Here is an 8,265-nt window from a genome sequence, read left to right on the forward strand (position 1 = left end):
CTCCTGCAGACTATTACCACCTATTTCCCTTCCCTCGGAGGATCTCCCGCAGACTATTACCATCTATTTCCTCCCTCGGAGGATCTCGCGCAGACTATTACCATCTATTTCCTCCCTCGGAGGATCTCCTGCAGACTATTACCACCTATTTCCCTTCCCTCGGAGGATCTCCCGCAGACTATTACCATCTATTTCCTCCCTCGGAGGATCTCCCGCAGACTATTACCATCTATTTCCTCCCTCGGAGGATCTCCCGCAGACTATTACCATCTATTTCCCTTCCCTCGGAGGATCTCCCGCAGACTATTACCATCTATTTCCCTTCCCTCGGAGGATCTCCCGCAGACTATTACCACCTATTTCCTCCCTCGGAGGATCTCCCGCAGACTATTACCACCTATTTCCCTTCCCTCGGAGGATCTCCCGCAGACTATTACCATCTATTTCCTCCCTCGGAGGATCTCCCGCAGACTATTACCACCTATTTCCCTTCCCTCGGAGGATCTCCCGCAGACTATTACCACCTATTTCCCTTCCCTCGGAGGATCTCCCGCAGACTATTACCACCTATTTCCTCCCTCGGAGGATCTCCTGCAGACTATTACCCCTATTTCCCTTCCCTCGGAGGATCTCCCGCAGACTATTACCATCTATTTCCCTTCCCTCGGAGGATCTCCCGCAGACTATTACCACCTATTTCCCTTCCCTCGGAGGATCTCCCGCAGACTATTACCACCTATTTCCTCCCTCGGAGGATCTCCCGCAGACTATTACCACCTATTTCCTCCCTCGGAGGATCTCCCGCAGACTATTACCACCTATTTCCTCCCTCGGAGGATCTCCCGCAGACTATTACCATCTATTTCCCTTCCCTCGGAGGATCTCCCGCAGACTATTACCACCTATTTCCTCCCTCGGAGGATCTCCCGCAGACTATTACCATCTATTTCCTCCCTCGGAGGATCTCCCGCAGACTATTCCCATCTATTTCCCTTCCCTCGGAGGATCTCCCGCAGACTATTACCACCTATTTCCCTTCCCTCGGAGGATCTCCTGCAGACTATTACCACCTATTTCCTCCCTCGGAGGATCTCCCGCAGACTATTACCACCTATTTCCTCCCTCGGAGGATCTCCCGCAGACTATTACCACCTATTTCCTCCCTCGGAGGATCTCCCGCAGACTATTACCATCTATTTCCCTTCCCTCGGAGGATCTCCCGCAGACTATTCCCATCTATTTCCTCCCTCGGAGGATCTCCCGCAGACTATTACCATCTATTTCCCTTCCCTCGGAGGATCTCCCGCAGACTATTACCACCTATTTCCTCCATCAGAGGATCTCCCGCAGACTATTACCATCTATTTCCCTTCCCTCGGAGGATCTCCCGCAGACTATTACCATCTATTTCCTCCCTCGGAGGATCTCCCGCAGACTATTACCATCTATTTCCTCCCTCGGAGGATCTCCCGCAGACTATTACCACCTATTTCCTCCCTCGGAGGATCTCCCGCAGACTATTAACACCTATTTCCTCCCTCGGTGGATCTCCCGCAGACTATTACCACCTATTTCCCTTCCCTCGGAGGATCTCCCGCAGACTATTACCATCTATTTCCTCCCTCGGAGGATCTCCCGCAGACTATTACCATCTATTTCCTCCCTCGGAGGATCTCCCGCAGACTATTACCATCTATTTCCTCCCTCGGAGGATCTCCCGCAGACTATTACCATCTATTTCCTCCCTCGGAGGATCTCCCGCAGACTATTACCATCTATTTCCCTTCCCTCGGAGGATCTCCCGCAGACTATTACCACCTATTTCCACCCTCGGAGGATCTCCCGCAGACTATTACCACCTATTTCCTCCCTCGGAGGATCTCCCGCAGACTATTACCACCTATTTCCTCCCTCGGAGGATCTCCCGCAGACTATTACCATCTATTTCCCTTCCCTCGGAGGATCTCCCGCAGACTATTACCACCTATTTCCTCCCTCGGAGGATCTCCCGCAGACTATTACCATCTATTTCCTCCCTCGGAGGATCTCCCGCAGACTATTACCATCTATTTCCCTTCCCTCGGAGGATCTCCCGCAGACTATTACCATCTATTTCCTCCCTCGGAGGATCTCCCGCAGACTATTCCCATCTATTTCCTCCCTCGGAGGATCTCCCGCAGACTATTACCATCTATTTCCTCCCTCGGAGGATCTCCCGCAGACTATTACCATCTATTTCCCTTCCCTCGGAGGATCTCCCGCAGACTATTACCACCTATTTCCTCCCTCGGAGGATCTCCCGCAGACTATTACCATCTATTTCCCTTCCCTCGGAGGATCTCCCGCAGACTATTACCATCTATTTCCCTTCCCTCGGAGGATCTCCCGCAGACTATTACCATCTATTTCCTCCCTCGGAGGATCTCCCGCAGACTATTACCACCTATTTCCCTTCCCTCGGAGGATCTCCCGCAGACTATTCCCATCTATTTCCCTTCCCTCGGAGGATCTCCCGCAGACTATTACCATCTATTTCCCTTCCCTCGGAGGATCTCCCGCAGACTATTACCACCTATTTCCTCCCTCGGAGGATCTCCCGCAGACTATTACCACCTATTTCCTCCCTCGGTGGATCTCCCGCAGACTATTACAACCTATTTCCTCCCTCGGAGGATCTCCCGCAGACTATTACCACCTATTTCCTCCCTCGGAGGATCTCCCGCAGACTATTACCACCTATTTCCTCCCTCGGAGGATCTCCCGCAGACTATTACCACCTATTTCCTCCCTCGGAGGATCTCCCGCAGACTATTACCATCTATTTTCTCCCTCGGAGGATCTCCCGCAGACTATTACCACCTATTTCCTCCCTCGGAGGATCTCCCGCAGACTATTACCACCTATTTCCTCCCTCGGAGGATCTCCCGCAGACTATTACCACCTATTTCCTCCCTCGGTGGATCTCCCGCAGACTATTACCATCTATTTCCCTTCCCTCGGAGGATCTCCTGCAGACTATTACCACCTATTTCCTCCCTCGGAGGATCTCCCGCAGACTATTACCACCTATTTCCTCCCTCGGTGGATCTCCCGCAGACTATTACCATCTATTTCCTCCCTCGGAGGATCTCCCGCAGACTATTCCCATCTATTTCCTCCCTCGGAGGATCTCCCGCAGACTATTACCATCTATTTCCTCCCTCGGAGGATCTCCCGCAGACTATTACCACCTATTTCCTCCCTCGGAGGATCTCCCGCAGACTATTACCACCAATTTCCTCCCTCGGAGGATCTCCCGCAGACTATTACCACCTATTTCCCTTCCCTCGGAGGATCTCCCGCAGACTATTACCACCTATTTCCCTTCCCTCGGAGGATCTCCCGCAGACTATTACCATCTATTTCCTCCCTCGGAGGATCTCCCGCAGACTATTACCATCTATTTCCTCCCTCGGAGGATCTCCCGCAGACTATTACCATCTATTTCCTCCCTCGGAGGATCTCCCGCAGACTATTACCATCTATTTCCTCCCTCGGAGGATCTCCCGCAGACTATTACCATCTATTTCCCTCGGAGGATCTCCCGCAGACTATTACCATCTATTTCCTCCCTCGGAGGATCTCCTGCAGACTATTACCACCTATTTCCTCCCTCGGAGGATCTCCCGCAGACTATTACCACCTATTTCCCTTCCCTCGGAGGATCTCCCGCAGACTATTACCACCTATTTCCTCCCTCGGAGGATCTCCCGCAGACTATTACCACCTATTTCCTCCCTCGGAGGATCTCCCGCAGACTATTACCACCTATTTCCTCCCTCGGAGGATCTCCCGCAGACTTTTACCACCTATTTCCCTTCCCTCGGAGGATCTCCTGCAGACTATTACCACCTATTTCCCTTCCCTCGGAGGATCTCCTGCAGACTATTACCACCTATTTCCTCCCTCGGAGGATCTCCCGCAGACTATTACCACCTATTTCCTCCCTCGGAGGATCTCCCGCAGACTATTAGCACCTATTTCCTCCCTCGGAGGATCTCCTGCAGGCTATTACCACCTATTTCCTCCCTCGGTGGATCTCCCGCAGACTATTACCATCTATTTCCTCCCTCTGAGGATCTCCCGCAGACTATTCCCATCTATTTCCCTTCCCTCAGAGGATCTCCCGCAGACTATTACCACCTATTTCCTCCCTCAGAGGATCTCCTGCAGACTATTACCACCTATTTCCTCCCTCGGTGGATCTCCCGCAGACTATTACCATCTATTTCCTCCCTCGGAGGATCTCCCGCAGACTATTACCATCTATTTCCTCCCTCGGAGGATCTCCCGCAGACTATTACCACCTATTTCCCTTCCCTCGGAGGATCTCCCGCAGACTATTACCACCTATTTCCCTTCCCTCGGAGGATCTCCCGCAGACTATTACCATCTATTTCCTCCCTCGGAGGATCTCCTGCAGACTATTACCACCTATTTCCCTTCCCTCGGAGGATCTCCCGCAGACTATTACCACCTATTTCCCTTCCCTCGGAGGATCTTCCGCAGACTATTACCATCTATTTCCTCCCTCGGAGGATCTCCCGCAGACTATTACCACCAATTTCCTCCCTCGGAGGATCTCCCGCAGACTATTACCACCTATTTCCCTTCCCTCGGAGGATCTCCCGCAGACTATTACCACCTATTTCCCTTCCCTCGGAGGATCTCCCGCAGACTATTACCATCTATTTCCTCCCTCGGAGGATCTCCCGCAGACTATTACCATCTATTTCCTCCCTCGGAGGATCTCCCGCAGACTATTACCATCTATTTCCTCCCTCGGAGGATCTCCCGCAGACTATTACCATCTATTTCCTCCCTCGGAGGATCTCCCGCAGACTATTACCATCTATTTCCTCCCTCGGAGGATCTCCCGCAGACTATTACCATCTATTTCCTCCCTCGGAGGATCTCCCGCAGACTATTACCATCTATTTCCCCTCCCTCGGAGGATCTCCCGCAGACTATTACCATCTATTTCCTCCCTCGGAGGATCTCCCGCAGACTATTACCATCTATTTCCTCCCTCTGAGGATCTCCCGCAGACTATTACCACCTATTTCCCTTCCCTCGGAGGATCTCCTGCAGACTATTACCATCTATTTCCTCCCTCGGAGGATCTCCTGCAGACTATTACCATCTATTTCCTCCCTCGGAGGATCTCCCGCAGACTATTACCATCTCTTTCCCCTCCCTAGGAGGATCTCCCGCAGACTATTACCACCTATTTCCCTTCCCTCGGAGGATCTCCCGCAGACTATTACCATCTATTTCCTCCCTCGGAGGATCTCCCGCAGACTATTACCATCTATTTCCTCCCTCGGAGGATCTCCCGCAGACTATTACCATCTATTTCCCTCGGAGGATCTCCCGCAGACTATTACCACCTATTTCCTCCCTCGGAGGATCTCCCGCAGACTATTACCACCTATTTCCTCCCTCGGCGGATCTCCCGCAGACTATTACCACCTATTTCCTCCCTCGGAGGATCTCCCGCAGACTATTACCACCTATTTCCTCCCTCGGAGGATCTCCCGCAGACTATTACCACCTATTTCCCTTCCCTCGGAGGATCTCCCGCAGACTATTACCATCTATTTCCTCCCTCGGAGGATCTCCCGCAGACTATTACCATCTATTTCCCTCGGAGGATCTCCCGCAGACTATTACCACCTATTTCCTCCCTCGGAGGATCTCCCGCAGACTATTACCATCTATTTCCTCCCTCGGAGGATCTCCCGCAGACTATTACCATCTATTTCCCTCGGAGGATCTCCCGCAGACTATTACCACCTATTTCCCTTCCCTCGGAGGATCTCCCGCAGACTATTACCATCTATTTCCTCCCTCGGAGGATCTTCCGCAGACTATTACCATCTATTTCCCGCCCAGGAGGGAGGATGTAGATGTGTGCTGTGACCCCGCCCAGGAGGGAGGATGTAGATGTGTGCTGTGGCCCCGCCCAGGAGGGAGGATGTAGATGTGTGCTGTGGCCCCGCCCAGGAGGGAGGATGTAGATGTGTGCTGTGACCCCGCCCAGGAGGGAGGATGTAGATGTGTGCTGTGACCCCGCCCAGGAGGGAGGATGTAGATGTGTGCTGTGACCCCGCCCAGGAGGGAGGATGTAGATGTGTGCTGTGGCCCCGCCCTGGAGGGAGGATGTAGATGTGTGCTGTGACCCCGCCCAGGAGGGAGGATGTAGATGTGTGCTGTGGCCCCGCCCTGGAGGGAGGATGTAGATGTGTGCTGTGGCCCCGCCCAGGAGGGAGGATGTAGATGTGTGCTGTGGCCCCGCCCTGGAGGGAGGATGTAGATGTGTGCTGTGGCCCCGCCCAGGAGGGAGGATGTAGATGTGTGCTGTGGCCCCGCCCAGGAGGGAGGATGTAGATGTGTGTTGTGTCACTTGGTGGGAGGGGGATGGTTAGGCACAGAGTGGCTGAAACATGTCAGTGCCGGTCCAGCTGGTGTAATGAAGGTGGAGGACGGGTCCCAGGAATGCAGCTTCCGTCGCCCCCCTCCGGGGTATTGCCCCAAGTCTTCATCTTTCCCTGCTGATTCCCTGCAGCCCCTTCCTGTCTCCATCCACTCCAGTGCTGTCACCAGCAGGAAAGCCACCAATGAGAGAGTGACAACGCAGCAGCACAGCTGGGAGGCACAGCACAGCGTTGTCACCCTATAACAGGAAGTGGCCTGACCATGGCGGGATCCCCGGGGATGAAAGGAGGCTGCAGATCCCAGAGATCAGAAATGACACCCATGAGGCCTGTCATGGTAGAACAGGTTTACCCCCCACCGGGGCTTCTTTGCTGACCCCACTGGGCAGTCACCCCGTTATTTGTCCTGGGCAGAGACACCCCGTTATTCATCCTGGGCAGAGACACCCCGTTATTCATCCTGGGCAGAGACACCCCGTTATTCATCCTGGGCAGAGACACCCCGTTATTTGTCCTGGGCAGAGACACCCCGTTATTCATCCTGGGCAGAGACACCCCGTTATTCGTCCTGGGCAGAGACACCCCGTTATTTGTCCTGGGCAGAGTCACCCCGTTATTTGTCCTGGGCAGAGTCACCCAGTTTTTAGTCCTGGGCAGAGTCACCCCGTTATTTGTCCTTGGCAGAGTCACCCCGTTATTTGTCCTTGGCAGAGTCACCCAGTTTTTAGTCCTGGGCAGAGTCACCCCGTTATTTGTCCTGGGCAGAGACACCCCGTTATTTGTCCTGGGCAGAGACACCCCGTTATTTGTCCTGGGCAGGGTCACCCCGTTATTTGTCCTGGGCAGAGTCACCCCGTAATTTGTCCTGGGCAGAGTCACCCCGTTATTTGTCCTGGGCAGAGTCACCCAGTTTTTAGTCCTGGGCAGAGTCACCCCGTTATTTGTCCTTGGCAGAGTCACCCAGTTTTTAGTCCTGGGCAGAGTCACCCCGTTATTTGTCCTGGGCAGAGTCACCCCGTTATTTGTCCTGGGCAGAGTCACCCCGTAATTTGTCCTGGGCAGAGACACCCCGTTATTTGTCCTGGGCAGAGACACCCCGTTATTTGTCCTGGGCAGGGTCACCCCGTTATTTGTCCTGGGCAGAGACACCCCGTTATTTGTCCTGGGCAGAGTCACCCCGTTATTTGTCCTGGGCAGAGTCACCCAGTTTTTAGTCCTGGGCAGAGTCACCCCGTTATTTGTCCTTGGCAGAGTCACCCAGTTTTTAGTCCTGGGCAGAGTCACCCCGTTATTTGTCCTGGGCAGAGTCACCCCGTTATTTGTCCTGGGCAGAGTCACCCCGTAATTTGTCCTGGGCAGAGACACCCCGTTATTTGTCCTGGGCAGAGACACCCCGTTATTTGTCCTGGGCAGAGTCACCCCGTAATTTGTCCTGGGCAGAGACACCCCGTTATTTGTCCTGGGCAGAGACACCCCGTTATTTGTCCTGGGCAGGGTCACCCCGTTATTTGTCCTGGGCAGAGTCACCCCGTTATTTGTCCTGGGCAGAGTCACCCAGTTTTTAGTCCTGGGCAGAGGCACCCCGTTATTTGTCCTGGGCAGAGGCACCCCGTTATTTGTCCTGGGCAGAGACACCCAGTTATTCGTCCTGGGCAGAGACACCCCGTTATTCGTCCTGGGCAGAGACACCCCGTTATTTGTCCTGGGCAGAGTCACCCCGTTATTCGTCCTGGGCAGAGTCACCCCGTTATTTGTCCTGGGCAGTCACCCCGTTATTTGTCCTGGGCAG

Source organism: Staurois parvus, unplaced genomic scaffold, assembly GCF_062004578.1.
Source record: "Staurois parvus isolate SC_StPar_1 unplaced genomic scaffold, SC_StPar_1.0 ptg001262l, whole genome shotgun sequence".
Taxonomy (NCBI): Eukaryota; Metazoa; Chordata; class Amphibia; order Anura; family Ranidae; genus Staurois; species Staurois parvus.